This window comes from Rana temporaria, chromosome 2 (assembly GCF_905171775.1).
Source record: "Rana temporaria chromosome 2, aRanTem1.1, whole genome shotgun sequence".
NCBI classification, from domain to species: domain Eukaryota; kingdom Metazoa; phylum Chordata; class Amphibia; order Anura; family Ranidae; genus Rana; species Rana temporaria.
The window spans coordinates 518,142,174-518,158,961 of record NC_053490.1 but is presented as its reverse complement, the minus strand read 5'-3'; the positions used below and the strand labels follow the sequence as shown (position 1 = coordinate 518,158,961).

Here is a 16,788-nt window from a genome sequence, read left to right as displayed (position 1 = left end):
ATCAGTGAAGTCTCACCAGTGGCCATCAGAGCAGCCTCACCAGTGCCCATCAATGCAGCCTCACCAGTGCCCGTGAATGTAGCCTCACCAGTGCCCATCAGTGCAGCCTCATCAGTGCCCATCAATGCAGCGTAACCAGTGCCCATCAATGCAGCGTAACCAGTGCCCATCAACGCAACCTCACCTGTGCAGATCAGTGCAGCGTATTCAGTGCCCATCAATGCAGCGTAACCAGTGCCCATCAACGCAGTCTCACCTGTGCCCATCAAAAACCACAGGGCTGTGTGGGGCCATTGAGCCAAAGATTGGGCACCAGGGCTATACAGCATCTCCTATGTACTGTATATGCCTGCTTCCATTGCTTTTTTTAGGGTTGTGGGTATAGTGTAATTTATTGTGATTTTCTAAGGGGCTGAATGACAGTTGGTCCTGTAAAACCTTACCTTCCTAAGACCTTCCCAAAGACTTCGTGTCATTTGGAAGTGTGATCTTGAGGGTTTACACCAGTTTTCTATACAGTAGTGCTGATTTCTGTGATTGTGCTAGGAGACTAGGCCATGGAAAGGTTAGGTTTAACAGGGCCAACAATCATTCAGTCCCTCGGAAAATCACTATAAATGACACTATACCATAACTATACCACAACTATACCACAACCTTACAAAAGCCATGACAGTAGGCATTTATATATAGAAGGAAATGCTGTGTAGCCCTGGTGCCTGACCTTTGGCTCAATGGCCCCATGCAGCCCTTTGGTATTTGTATCACGGCCCTTGGACACAAGCAGTCTGTAGTAGGTGTGGGAACATTGCTTTGTAACAGAATAATATCTGTAATCTCTTCCATGTAAAAGGTCCCCAGTATGTTATTGTCTACTGAATCATGCCTCCAGCCTCCAATCACACCTATAGCATGTCTCAAGCCTTTGACCATCATCTCCTCTAGAATGGTTCCAGCCTCTGGCCATCATTTCCTCTAGTATGCCTGCAGTCTTTGGCCATCATTTCCTCTAGTATGTCCCCGGGCTCTGGCTATCATCTTCTCTAGCATGTCCCCAACCTCTGGCCATCATTTCCTCTAGTATGTCCCCAGTCCCTGGCCATGATTTCCTCTAGTATGTCTGCAGTCTTTGGCCATCAACTCCTCTAGAATGTCCCCAGCCTCTGACCATAATTTCCTCTAGTATGTCCCCAGTCTCTGGCCATCATTTCCTTTAGTTTGTCTGCAGTCTTTGGTCATCGAATCCTATTGTATGTCCCCAGCCTCTGGCCATCATCTCCTCTAGGATGTCCATGGTTTCTGGCCATCATCTTCTCTAGTATGTCCCCAGTGTCTACCCATCATTTCCTCTAGTGCGTTCCCAGTCTCTGGCCATCATTTCCTTTAGTTTGTCCTCAGTCTCTAGCCATCAACTCCTCTAGTATGTCCCCAGCCTCTGGCCATCATCTCCTCTAGAATGTCCATGGTCTCTGGCCATCATCTTCTCTAGTATGTCCCCAGTCTCTAGCCATCATTTCCTCTAGTGTGTGCCCAGTCTCTGGCCATCATTTCCTAAAGGCCCCGGTACACACGTCCGAGAAACTCGACGGGCAAAACACATCGTTTTGCTCGTCGAGTTCCTTGTGAAGCCGCCGAGGATCTCGGCGAGCCAAGTTTCCCCATTGACTAACGAGGAAATAGAGAACATGTTCTCTATTTGGCTCGACGAGTTCCTCGTCGGCTTCCTCGGCCAAAAGTGTACACACGACCGGGTTTCTCGGCAGAATACGGCTCCGATCGAGTTTATGGCTGAATTCTGCCGAGAAACTCGGTCGTGTGTACGGGGCCTTAGTTTGTCCTCAGTCTCTAGCCATCAACTCCTCTAGTATGTCCCCAGTTTCTAGCCATCATTTCCTCTAGTGTTGCCCAGTCTCTGGCCACCATTTCCTTTAGTGTGTCCCCAGTCTCTAGCCATAAACTCTTCTAGTATGTCCCCAGCCTCTGGCAATGATCTCCTCTAGTATGTCCCCAGTCTCTGGCCATTATTTCCTTTAGTTTGTCTGCAGTCTTTGACCATCGACTCCTATTGTATGTCCCCAGCCTCTGGCCATCATCTCTTCTGGTATGTCCCCAGTCTCTAGCCATCAGTTCCTCTAGTATGTCTGTAGTCTTTGACCATCAACTCCTCTAGTATGTCCCCAGCCTCTGACCACCATCTCCTTTAGAATGGCCCTGGTCTCTGGCCATCATCTTATCTAGTATGTCCCCAGTCTCTGGCCATCATTTCCTCTAGTGTCTCCCCAGTCTCTAGCCATCATTTCCTCTAGTGTCTCCCCAGTCTCTAGCCATCATTTCCTCTAGTGTGTCCCCAGTCTCTGGCCATCATTTCCTTTAGTGTGTCCCCAGTCTCTAGCCATCATTTCCTTTAGTGTGTCCCCAGTCTCTAGCCATCATTTCTTCTAGTATGACTGCAGTCTCTGGCCATCATTTCCTCTATTATGTTTGCAATCTCTAACCATCAATTGCTATAGTAGGTCCCCAGCCTCTAGCCATAATCTTCTCCAGTATATCTGTAGCCTCTGGCCATCATCTCCTACAATATGTTTGTAGTCTTTGGCCATCATTTCCTTTAGTGTGTCCCAAGTCTCTGGCCATCATCTCTCCTAGTATGTCCACAATCTCTAGCCATATGTCTGCAGTTTCTGGCCATCATCTCCTCCAGTATGGTTGTTGTAGACTCTAATTCCCTTTAGTATGTCTGTGGACTCTGCCCATCATTCCCTGTTTGTGGCCATTAATTCCTCTAGTACAGTGGTTCTCAACCTTCTAGTGCTGTGACCCTTTGATAAAAATTTCCAAGTTGTGGGGAGTGGGGACCCCTAACGGTAAAATTATTTTCGTAGCGTGGGTTGTCAGCACCCAAGGCAAGACAAGTAATTTGCACCCCCAACCCACAGACATTTAGTGCTACCTGAGTCCTTTTAACAGCAACTATAAACAAAGGTAGTGTTAATCACTGTGTCTCTGACTTTGTGGTGTCTCATGGCAGTGACACCTATGCCAAAATCAGGATATAGGGTCTCCTCCAGCCCTTCCCACTTCACATTTCTCACCAGTCAGCTGACCTCTAGTCTTTGCCCCCCAGCCATGCTGTGAACTGAATGGGCACTTGCGAAGAGGCTAAGTGGGCGGCTGCGGGCTCCAGGAACAGCCCAGCTGGGTGGCCACAGGCTCCAGGGATAGCCCTGCTGGGTGGCCGAAAAAAGCTGGGAGAGCAGTGCGAGCTTCAGGAACAGCCCAGCATTCTGTGACCCCTGGCAAATCATCATTCGACCCCCGAGGGGGTCCCGACCCTCAGGTTGAGAATCACTGCTCTAGTATGTCCCCAGTCTCTGGCCATAATTTCCTCTAGCATGTCTGCAGTCTATGAAAACCCTCTTGAGCCATACATATACTGAAAACCATATGTGGCCCTTTTCTGCTGTAGAGGGCCGCAGTTAAAGCCCCCTATACCTCATAAGTTGACAACTGCTGCTGTATAGGATGAAACTATAAGGCCTCGTACACACGACCGAACATGTCTGCTGAAACTGGTCCGCTGACCAGTTTCAGCAGACATGTTTGGTCATCTGTACGGCCGACCGGACAAATGTCCGGCGGATCGGACAGGTTTCCAGCGGACAAATGTTTCTTAGCATGCTAAGAAACATGTCCGCTGGAACCATGTCCGTCGGACATGTTCGGTCGTCTGTACAGACTCACCAGACATGTCCGATCGGCCCGCCATCCCTCGCATGCATCAAAGTGATTCGACGCATGCGAGGATGCATTTTACCTTCCAGGGTCGTCCACGTCGCCGCTTCATCGTCGCGGCCACATCACCGCGTATCGTGTCCGCGCGAATTTCTGTTAGATGGTATGTACAACCATCAAACAGAAATCCAGCAGAGGACTGTCTGATGAAAACGGTCCGGCAGACCTTTTTCATCGGACAGTCCGTCCGTGTGTACGGGGCCTAACATTAAAAGCTTCAGAAAACCCCAAAATATTCCCTGCCTGTCTTCCTTGCCCTTTCCCTTTTCAGCAAAAGGACAGGTGCTCTTTACATCTCACCCAAAACACAGTTGTTGGAAAACATTACTTGTCATTCTTTTAGATAATTGCAAAATCAATACATTGGAGGAGGAGTCTACCTTTAAACTGGAATCCACTCGAGCATGAATCAATAGGCTGAGAGTCGCACAATTGATCGCTATGCTTGTCAATAAAGCTGGTGCTGTTGATATTATTGAGGCCTCTTATGGCAAATAAGAAGCTTGCGTCATAGTTTCATCCTTCGTAAGACCAGGCAGAACCACTATTGTTAGGACATGGGGTCATTGTTATCTATTGGGTCACAACTATACATCATTCCATAAAATTTGGGTGTATTTTTTTAATGATAGCCTGTGGTGAGAGGCTAGCCAAGGAACTGTAATGTATTTCTGTACTCAAGTCATCATACTAAAACATTACACCAACTAAATAAAATTCAGATTATATTATTAAAATAGATACTATTTTAACTAGGGTTGTCCCGATACCACTTTTTTAAGGCCGATACCGATTACCGATACTTTTTTTTTTTATGTCATGTGTCAGTATTTTTTTTTATTTTACAATTTTCATTTTTCACAATTTTTTGTTGTTTTTTTTACAATGCTTTCTTGGGGGGGGGGGGATGGATGTGTCAGTGTGTTTTTTATTTTAATACGTATTATTTTTTACAATTAATTATTTTTATTATTTATTGCCATTTTTTTTTAATAGCCCTGTTGGGGGGCTTTGGTGAGATATTAGGGGTCATAACAGACCCCTGACATCTCACCTTTGAGACAGAGAAAGGGACTAAAGACACAGATTCCCCAGTCCCTTTCTCAGCTGCACTGGAAATGAATGGACAGGAGACAGAGGCTCCTATCCATTCATAAACTGAAGCATTGTAAACACTTAGGGTCCTTTCACACGTGCGGACCGTTTTTTAGATCAGTTTTTTATCATCAGTTGATCCGTTTTTCATCCGTTTTACATCCGTTTTTTCATCAGTTGTCATCCATTTTTCATCAGTTTTTCATCCGTTTTACATCCTTTTTTTCATCCGTTTTTTTTTTTTTGTTAGAACTTTATTTTTATTACATATTTTGATGAAAAACTGAAGTTAGCGGATCGGATGTTAAACGGATCCTCCGCTAACATCCGTTTTTCATCCGTTCCGTTTTTTTGACGGAAGAAAAATAGGGTTTTCTTCCGTTCAAAAAAACTGAGCTTAAGGGCTCTTTCACACGGAGCGGACCGTTTCTGGGTCCGCTCCGTGTGTCCGCGGGGATCCCCGCTCAGCTGTCGGCGGATAGGGCGGTCCCCGCACACAGCCCTGTCTCTGCTCCGCTGTCCCCTATGGGGGACCGGATGCAGACGGACCGTCTGTCCGTCTGCATCCGGTCCGTTCCGCCGAACGGAAGAAAAATAGGGTTTCTTCCGTTCGGAAAAGCGGATCACGACTGACGCGGACGCTAGCGGATGCTCCATCTGCTAATGGACGCGTTCCCATAGGGATTCATTACAAGTCCGTTAACGGACTTGTAATGAGCGGACGAACGGTCCGCTAGTGTGAAAGGACCCTAACGGAGACGGATGTTAATGGACGTTAGCTGATGCTCATCCGCTAACGTACACTATCCCATTGGAAAGCATTGCAGTCCGTAAACGGACGTATGAAAAAACGGACGAACGGTCCGCACGTGTGAAAGGACCCTTACGCCGACTTACGCCGCTCGTATCTCTGAGCTCTTTTATTTTTAATGTGAATTCCGGAGCTAAATACCTAACTAGAGATGTGCATAAAGGGTAAGCGCTGCGCCCCGCTGCACATAGTGGCCGTGATGCCCTGTGCTCTTGGTGCAGTGATCCCCGTACACCATATTCCGCAATACACAGACCTGGAGTGAGTATCCATCATTCCATTGGTCAGCAAAGCCATGTGACCATGACGACACTCCACACCAGGGAGAAAGCCTTGCATTTCTGTGTGGAGTTACAGTCAGAAGAACAGGAAGTGAGGATTTCTCAGAAGAAATGAGGACATTTAAAAGCAAAATGGAAGGATGAGGTAAGTGGAGGAGGACTGCACTAAGGTAAAGGAAGCTATTTAGGAAAACAAATTGTACCTTTACAACCCCTTTAAGTCTCTATGATGCCTCCCACCTTTTTTTTAGGTTCAGCAATCATTGTAAACTAATTGGACACATTTCACAAAACAGCATGTCAACCCCCCCTATCACACAAATTGCGCACGGACTGCACTGAAACGCGTAGTGCACACAATGACCTAAAAATTGCAGCTGAAACAAGCATCCGCGTGCGCCAGATCTGTCTATAATTTCCACAGCTCAGTCCTGGAAATTGTTATATGCTACTATATGAATTAATTTCATGAATATCCAGTGGGGCCTTCAGCTTAATTAATTCAGAAATTGCCTCTCAATGCAGGGGGATTTAGTGTCCATAAATATTTTACTGCCATTAAATATTAATGACCAGTGTTATTTATAATAGGATTCTCAAATATTTACCTCGAATGTAACCCAAGTTTATTCTTTCTTTGGGAAAATGAAAAATATCATAGACTGTACGCTCTACTGCTGGGCGAGAGAATGACAAACTGCTCCCCCTGTCCTCCTGAGGTAGGCGCTGTCTATTGTCTTCTGCAGCTGGGATCTATGATACCAGCTCTACAGCTCGGCTTTTGCCTGTCTGACAGTAATACGGTGCAAAAAAAAAAGCAGCATGCTGGTACCCAGTGCAGACCCCACCCCCCACCCCCCCAACAAGTACACCACTGGTGCAAACAATGGATCTTGCCACTGGAGATATGATTGTTCCACTGCTTGGGTTCCTCCTGTCAGGTAGGGCAGCCCCCAGGCAGCAGAGAGGGTTAGTATAGGATGGAAGGGTGAGGGCAGGCTCTTAGCTAGGTTTAACATACTTCATTGCCTGCAGCCCCCCCCCCCCCCCACAACATATCCAGTTGCCGACTGCCTCACGACTATATACTGTACGTCGGCAGAATGGCACGGGCAGGCAAAGCAACGTACCTGTACGTTGCTTTGAATCCGCCGCCTAGTGGGCAAGCGCGTGCCCGCCGCAAGCTCCGTGACCGTGCCCGCGGGACCCGCGGACTCAATGTCCGTCGGTGTCCCGCGATTGTGTCTCGGAGCTGCAGAACGGGGAGATGCCTATGTAAACAAGGCAATTCCCTGTTCTGCCTAGTGACAGGACAGAGATCTACTGCTCCCTGTCATCGGGAGCAGTGATCACTGTTGTGTCACTTATAGCCCAGCCCCCTCACAGTTAGAATCACTCCCCAGGGCACACTTAACCCCACCCTCACCCCCTAGTGTTTAACCCCTTCCCTGCCAGTGTCATTTACACAGTAATAAGTGCATTTTTTATAGCGCTGATCGCTGTATAAATGACAATGGTCCCGAAATAGTGTCAAAAGTGTCTGATGTGTCCGCCGCAATATCGCAGTCACAATAAAAATCACAGATCACCGCCATTTCTAGTAAAAAAAATATATAATAAAAATGGCATAAAACTACCCCCTATTTTTTAGACGCTATGGGCCAGATCCAGAGAGAGAGTACGCCGGCGTATCTACTGATACGCCGGCGTACTTTCAAATTTCCCGCGTCGTATCTTTAGTTTGAATCCTCAAACCAAGATACGACGGCATCTGGGTTCGATCCGACAGGCGTACGACTTCGTACGCCTTCGGATCGTAGATGCAATACTTCGGCGTCCGCTGGGTGGAGTTTGCGTCGTTTTCCGTGTCGGGTATGCAAATTAGCTTTTTCCGACGATCCCCGAACGTACGCGCGGCCGTCGCATTCTCTTACGTCGTCTGTAGTCGGCTTTTTCCGGTGTATAGTTAAAGCTGCTATTTTGCGGCGTATAGTTAGATTTGCCATGTTAAGTATGGCTGTCGTTCCCGCCTCGAAATTTTAATTTTTTTTTTTTTGCGTAAGAGGTCCGTGAATAGGGATGGACGTAATTCACGTCTAAGTTAAAAAAATGACGTTGTTGCGACGTAATTTAGCGCAATGCACGACGGGAAATTTAGGGACGGCGCATGAGCAGTTCATTCGGCGCAGGGACGCGCTTCATTTAAATGAAACACGCCCTCTACTCGCCGATTTGAATTACGCGCCGAGAGATACACTACGCAGCCGTAACTTACGGCGCAAATTCTTTGTGGATTCCAAGAATTCAAAAGTAAGTTACAGCGGCGTAGCGTATTTCACATACGCTGCGCCTATCTAAATGTATGTGGATCTGACCCTATAACTTTTTTGAAAACCAATCAATATACGCTTATTGCGTTTTTGTTTTTTTTTACCAAAAATATGTAGAAGAATACATTTCGGCCTAAACTGAGGAAAAAAAATGTTTTTTATATATTTGTTGCGGATATTTATTATATATTGCAGATTTTTTTCAAAATTGACGCTCTTTTTTTGTGTATAGCGCATAAAATAAAAACCGCAGAGGTGATCAAATACCACCAAAAGAAAGCTCTACACTGCGCCCAGGGCAGCTTCCCCTCGTACTCTTCCTACTCTCATCCTTTGGTTATGGAATGCACCATTGACCTAGCCTACAGATGCTGCCAAATGTTGGCATATGCTCCCGAATACGATGACACATTTCTCATTTAGGGGCGAAAATACATCAAAACACTGATAGATTCAACTAAATATGGCAGAACCTTCAAAATTTCCTCCCATGCCTGAACTCTTCTTGACACTCACTACTCTCCATAAGCCCTTCTGCAAAGTCATGTTGGAACAGGAAGGGGCCGTCCCCAAACTGTTCCTACAAAGTTGGGAGCATGAAATTGCCCAAAATTTCTTTGTATGCTGACGGCTTATGAGTTCCCTTCACTGGAACTAAGGGGCCAAGCCCAACCCCTGAAAAACAACCCCCACACCATAATCCCCCCTCCCCCCACACCATAATCCCCCCTCCACCAAATGATTTGGACCCGTGCACCTTGATCCTCTCCGTCAGGACCAGCACGTCCTGGACCCAATAACAGTAATGCCGCGTACACACGACCATTTTTCGGGTTGTAAAAAACAAAGTTTTTAAAAAATGTCATTTAAAACGATCGTGTGTGGGCTTCAGAGCATTTTTCGGGTTCTGAAAAACGACAATTTTTTTTTTCCGAATATGCTCTATTTTACCACAACGTTTTAAACAATGTCGTTTTTCGGGTTGTAAAAAATGATTGTGGACGCGCTGGACGTCATATGACGTCCTGGACTTTCAGTGAGGATATCTGAAAGATGCCTGCAGCTAGAGGCATCATTCAGATATCCATCTCTTCAGCCGGCGATCCTGTGCACCATAAGAATGCTCATAGCGGCAGTTCCGCCGCTTGATCGTTTTTATAAGCGACGGGAGGGAACGTCCCCCCCTCCCGCCGCCATCCGTTGCTTCTCCAGGTTCTCCCGAAGAAACGATCTGCCGGTGCCAGATGGGAGGCATAGAGATGACTGGTGACCATAACTATGATCGTCGGAGGCCCAGGCGCGATGTTATGACGTCACGCCCGGGTACCGGAATGTAAACAAAGCCGCAATCGTGGCTGAAAGCATGAGATCTGTGAATTTTTTTTTCACAATCTCATGCTTTCCAGCCTGGAGGAGAGATGTGTGGTCTTATTGACCCCGCATCTCTCCATAAAGAGGACCTGTCACACACTATTCCTATTACAAGAGATGTCTACATTCCTTGTAATAGGAATAAAAGTGATCATTCGTTTTTACACTTTTTTTTACATATTTTATTTTTTTGATCACTTTTATTCCTATTACAATGAATGTAGACACAGGCATGGACACAGTGAGGCATGGACACAGTGAGGCATGGGCACAGTGAGGCATGGACACAGTGAGGCATGGACACAGTGAGGCATGGACACAGTGAAGCATGGGCACAGTGAAGCATGGACACAGTGAGGCATGGGCACAGTGAGGCGTGGGCACAGTGAGGCATGGACACAGTGAGGCATGGACACAGTGAAGCATGGACACAGTGAGGCATGGGCACAGTGAGGCGTGGGAACAGTGAGGCATGGACACAGTGAGGCATGGACACAGTGAGGCGTGGGCACAGGGAGGCGTGGGCACAATGAGGCATGCACATGGACACAGTGAGGCATGGGCACAGTGAGGCAAATTGAGGCACAGTGAGACACTCAGATGGACACCCTAGGCTTATACTCGAGTCAATACGTTTTCCGATTTTTTTGTGGTAAAATTAGGTGCCTCGGCTTATATTCGGGTCGGCTTATACTCGAGTATATACGGTAAGTTGTTTTTTGAAGGTATGAGCCTTCAACATATATTATATTTTATCCAAGAATTCATAGCAGAGGGTTTTATTATCTCCTGTCCACCTTATGTGACATGTCTGTTTGGTTTCTGTTTGGTGTAAATAACAATTTGTATTTGACATACAATGAAATGTCTTGGGGATTGTGTTGTGACAAAGTTTTTCTTCTGTTTTACATGTGTACATGGTACATAGAACACTCTGATTACCCAACAATCATCACATCATAAAATACACAGCAGTGAGCTGCATGCATTGCACCATGGAGTTTGCATCCTAAAGTGTACCGGTATATCAGAGGTAATTGAGTGGAAGTTTTTAGATGTTTTTTTTTTCGGTTAAAATACCACAACTGTGTGCCACAAAGTTACCGTGCAGTACCATTGAGTTTAATGGGCTTGTTTTCCAAGCAGCGCTGCCCACCGAAACACGATATGCCACTTTTTAACTTGCCGAACTGTGAAGCGAAAAACAACCACGGCATTGTTTTCGGACTTGAGCATCCTCCATGTTATTTTGTAGGTACATACCTCCCAACTTTTTGAGATGGGAATGAGGGACACCTATCAGCAAAAGTATGCAGGCATAGGGCACACCCCTTGCCACGCCCCCTTAAATGAGAATTTTACACAAAAAACAAGATTGGTTAAACCCACAAGTGCTTTTCTTACCGCTACTATTTCTTTATATTGGCTTTTGGAATTTACAAATGCAGCAATTTAGAAATCAGATAAAAGGTTTAGAGCTGGGAAACACTTTTTGATAGATAAAAAGAGCATTTTATATACAACTATACAGATCAGACCAAAATGAGGGACAAATGAGGAGGAAAGAGGGACAGAGGGACATTGCTCCAAATCAGGGACAGTTGGGTAGGTGATCAGGGGGTGGTAAAAGCAGGTGCTTGATCTGCGTTTTTACTGTTCGCTGTGCTGCTTGTGTGAACTAAGCCTTACTTGAAAAAAAAAATAAAGATAAAAAGCCTGAAAAAAAAAGAAAATTAACCCCCCTGGCGGTATTCCCGAGTCTGACTCGGGGTTAGATTTTCCTGCTGCGAGCGGTAACCCCGAGTCAGACTCGGGCTCGCCTCGCAGAATCCACAGGCATGGTTTACTTACCTTGTCCCTGGATCCAGCGATGCCACCGCGCTGTTTGAGCGAGCGGGACCTCGCTCGATTCACACAGTGCCTCTGTGTGACGCCGATCTCCGTTCCCTGCGACGTTACGACGCACGGGAGCGGAGAACGGCGCCAAATTCAAAAATGTAAACAAACACATTACATACAGTATACTGTAATATTATAGATTACAGTACTGTATGTAAAAATCACACACCCCCTTTGTCCCTAGTGGTCTGTCCTGTGTCCTACATGTACTTTTATATAATAAAAACTGTTCTTTCTGCCTGCAAACTGTAAATTGTCCATAGCAACCAAAAGTGTCCCTTTATGTCAAAAATGGTTTTAGAGCAGCTAAAAAACAGCGATAATAAATTATAATCACTTGCAGAATTGTGCGATAGCGATTTGTGGGGAAATTCGTCATAAAAAAAAAAATAATGACAGCGACAATTCTGCAACTGAGCAAATTTCAGTGATTTTGATTTGATTACATTATTGAATAATTTTTATTATAATTATATTATTATTTGTTATAATTATTTATAATTATTTATTATATTATAATTTATAATTTTGTTTTTAAAAAAATGTCATACCTGGGATGCCTACTAGACTCTTGTTTGGTCAGATTTAAGTGAGTTATTTCTAAAAATTACAGACCTACAATATAAAACGCCAAATTTCCTTGCAAATAATGGTACCGCTTTTAGCATGTTTTTTCTGAAAGAATCATACAGACAGGGAGGTTAAAGTGATACTAAAGTCTAGTTTTTTTTCCTCCAAAAATAACTTGCATATTATACTTACTGCTCTGTGCAGTTGGTTTTGCACAGAACAGCCATGATTAGCCATGTGCATTTCGTTTCGTTCCGAATCGAAATTCGGACAAATTTTTCATTATTCGGACATTCGGATGCATACGAATTCTCGAATTGTAATATTAACAAATTTACCGAATCCGAACGAACGTTTTCAAATCGAAAACCCTCGGACGAAATTCGACTCGAATTCGAAAACAAATTCTATTCGAATGGAATTCGAAAACAATTCGATTCGAAAACAAATTCGAATGAAAATTGAAAGCAAATTTGAATCAAAATCTAAAAAATATAAATCGATTTCTAAAAAAGAATACAATAAAATAGAATATAAAATAATAAAACAATAGAATGAAAATCAAAGACTAGTAAAGAACAGAATAGAATCTAATAGAATGTAATCAAATACAATAGAATATGACCTGGCTTCTTCTATCTATCTTCTATCTATCTTCCATCTTCTGAAATTCGAAATTCATATAGAATGAACTCAAATTCGAATAGAAAAATATTAGAATAGAGTAGAATAAAATATATTTATATATATTTTATTATTCTACTCTATTCTAATATTTTTCTATTCGAATTTGAGTTCATTCTATATGAATTTCGAATTTCAGAAGATGGAAGATAGATAGAAGATAGATAGAAGAAGCCAGGTCATATTCTATTGTATTTGATTACATTCTATTAAATTCCACAAATTTTTCCCTTTTGCACATGCCTAGCCATGATCCTCCTCTTCTCATGTCCCTGTTCGGCTTTCCTGGCCCCTCCCTCCTGTCGAGTGACAGCAAGCAACTTGCAAAGGGGGCAAGCTCCCTATGTCCATTCAGACACAGAGCCCTGGTTCCACCCTGTCCCCTCTCTCTCCTGATTGGCTAACTGACTTTGATTGACAACAGCGGGAGCCAATGGCACTGCTGCTGTGTCTCAGCCAATCAGGAGGGAGAGTCTCGGAAGGCCTGAGGAACTCATGGACGTCGTTGGACAGAGATGGGGCTCAGGTAAGTATTAGGGGGTGATGGGGTGGCTGCTGCACACAGAAGTTTTTTTTATCTTAAAATATAACTAAAGGCAAAACTATTTTTTTTAGTTTTGGATAGAGTGCAGATGGACTAGAACACCTGTACGTTTTTATTGCTGTCTCAGCCCCTGTAAAGTAGATTTATCCTCTCTATTTGTCCTGTTTACTATTATCATTGAACGTGAAAGTAAAAGAAAATCCCACATTTTGTAATAGAGGGGAAATCTTCCAATGGGGACACTAGTTCTGGTGACCTGTGGGGTCCCCAAGGATTTTCCTTAATTTGCAGGGATTTCATCTCACTTCCTGTCTTGCTATGGCACAGGAAGTGAAAGGAAATCTCTGCAAAAGGAATAGGGATGGCGAAAAAAAATATAAGTTATAACCCCCTCTTGCTCTATCCAAAATAAAAATAAAAGTTTTGCCCATAGTTCTACTTAAATGCATAGAATATATTATGATAAAAAAATATTCTGGGGTAGATCCACATAGAAATGGATCGGCGCAGCGTATCAGAGATACGCTACGCCGCCGTACCTTACCTGGCGTTCTTTCGAATCCTCAAAGATTTTGCGCCGTAAGTTACGGCGGCGTAGTGTATTTCTGGTGGCAGAATTCAAATCGGCGGGTAGGGGGCGTGTTTCATTTAAATGAAGCGTGTCCCCGCGCCAAATGAACTGCGCATGCTCCGTTTTGAAATTTCCCGCCGTGCATTGCGCGAAATGACGTCGCAAGGACGTCATTTTTTAAACTTAGATGTGAGTTACGTCCATCCCTATTCACGGACGAGTTACGTAAAAAAAATTAAAATTTCGACGCGGGAACGACGGCCATACTTAACATGGCAAATCTAACTATACGCCGCAAAATACCAGCTTTAACTATACGCCGGAAAAAGCCGACTAGAGACGACATAAGAGAATGTGACGGCCGCGCGTACATTCGTGGATCGTCGGAAATAGCTAATTTGCATACCCGACGGGGAAAACGAAGCGAACTCCACCCAGCGGACGCCGAAGTATTGCATCTACGATCCGAAGGCGTACGAAGCCGTACGCCTGTCGGATCGAACCCAGATGCCGACGTATCTTGGCTTGAGGATTCAAACTAAAGATACGACGCGGCAAATTTGAAAGTACGCCGGCGTATCAGTAGATACACCGGCGTACTTGCTCTGTGGATCTGCCCCTCTGACTTTACAACCACTTTAACCCCCACATGTAATGCTAGGTTCAGACCTTTGTGTGTCCTGAACGAGGACAAAAATGTGCACTTTCCCTTCATAATAAGCTCTTGCACAAATCCCTCGACGTGTTTCTCGAGACAGCGCTCGCTTCATCAGGAGCTGACGAAGCAAGTGCTGTCTCACGAAATGCGTCAAGGGATATGTGCAAAATCGTATTTGTTACGAAACCATTGGCGATACTGTAAATTCATGCAACGGTCTATATGTACATTATTGCTTAATGCATGTTTATCAAAAAATAACATTGTGAGTTTTTAAGATGACTATTTTGAATAAAATGTGAAAATTGTTTATTGTCTTCAATGTGTCTCATAAAGTCCCTTGGGCGATTTTGTTGCTTTAGTACTAATGTATATTTTATGGGGCTGAGACATGTTATGCCCACGCATCTCAGACACTCATTGTGATGATTGGCAACTGAAAATGCACAGCGCTTTCACGCGCACCAACTACGCATGTCGTTTTTTGGAGAACAATCTGGAATTTTCACGTTTCCTGTACACAGGGAAGAATGTGCGAAAAACATGCGGAAACGTGGCCGCACTTGGTTGCACCTGTCAGATTGAACTGAGTCTGAGGACTGATAAGCTGCAATGTATACAATTTTAGATTTTTTAACCCATTCCCGCCCAGCCACCGGCGTCCCTTTAACCACTTCAGCTCCGGAATATTTTACCCCCTTTATGACCAGGCCGTATTTTGCTATTCAGCACTGCGCTATTTTAACTGGCAATTGTGTGGTCATGCACCATTGTACCCAAACAAAATTGACATTATTTTCTCAACAAATAAAGCTTTATTTTGGTGGTATTTGATTACTATTGGGGTTTTTTAATTTTTATTATAAAAAAAAAAAAAGATTAAAAAAAAAATATATATATATATATATTTATATTTTACTTTCTACTTTAAAACTTATCCATTAAAAAATACATTTAAAATCAAATTTTTCATTAATTTAGGCCAATATGTATTCTGCTACATGTCTTTGGTAAAATAAAAATCCCAATAAGTGTAAATGAATTGGTTTGTGTGAAAGTTATAGCATCTACAAACTATGGTATATACTGTATACTGGAATTTTTATTCATTTTGAACTTTTTTTAGACTAGTAATGGTGGTGATCGGCGACTGGGACTGCGGCAGCCAATCTGACACTAACTGAAACTTTGTGGGAACTGACATCACAGGTGACACTAATACAGTGATTAATGCTAATATTATACAGGTACACTGACACTGTACTAACGACACTGGCTGGGAATGGGTTACCATCTAGGGGCAATTATTATTATTATAGAATATTTATAGAGCGCCAACAGTTTACGCAGCGCTTTACAATATAAAAGTATACAGTTATAATACAATAAAATACAAGAGGAATAAGAGGGCCTCCGCCGCTGCCGTTGGCTCCGGTAAGCGGCGGAGGGCGCGGGAGAGCGGCGGGAGGGGGGTGCCCTCTCCCGCCGTCGATAACGGTGATCTCGCAGCGAATTTGCCGCGGAGACCACCGTTATCGTTTAGAGGACCGCTCACAGAAAAGATGGATATCTCGGTTGTGGCAGCGGCTGCCAATCTCGGTTGTGGCAGCGGCTGCCAAAATGACGTATATATACAGTGGGGGGTCCTTAAGTGGTTAATTGAAGCCGCTATCCCAGGAGCCCTTGCAAATCGCCTGGTGATGCTATCGCCTAGGCAGGGAATGCCAGAAAAGCAGGAGAAAGATGATAATTAAGGTATTTCCTTTAAAAAAAAAGAAAAAAATTCCATTGCGAAAAGGATGCTCACATGCGATACCAGAGAGAGGATGTGTATAATACAAGGATGTGTATAATATGTATTCATACCACTTCTGATTCGCGGGAAAATTTGCCCAGCGATTTCAAAGCACCGAGGTATAAATGACAAATCCCAGAAGGCACCTTTGAGACGCCATTTATTTGAACGGCACCTAAAATCGCGGTGCAATCGCAGCAACCTGCATCGTGTGAAGCATGAAGCCCAAAAGTAGCTCCTGAACTTTTTTGGGGGGGCGACAAGCTTCACACAATGTGGTTTATCGCGCAACAATCGCGACAGAACCACGCCGCGATTTTTAGGTGGCATTCAAACGAATGGTGTCTCAAATGTGCGTTCTGCGATTTTTGTCAGTCACACCTCGGC

General features: G+C 44.3%; 1 protein-coding gene across 2 annotated transcripts in view; it reads right to left on the bottom strand.

The window, feature by feature from the left end:
• The window catches only part of BCL9 (BCL9 transcription coactivator), a 370,958-nt gene that overhangs the window by 136,417 nt on the left and 217,753 nt on the right, over positions 1 to 16,788 (bottom strand). The gene's annotated exons all lie outside the window — the stretch shown is intronic.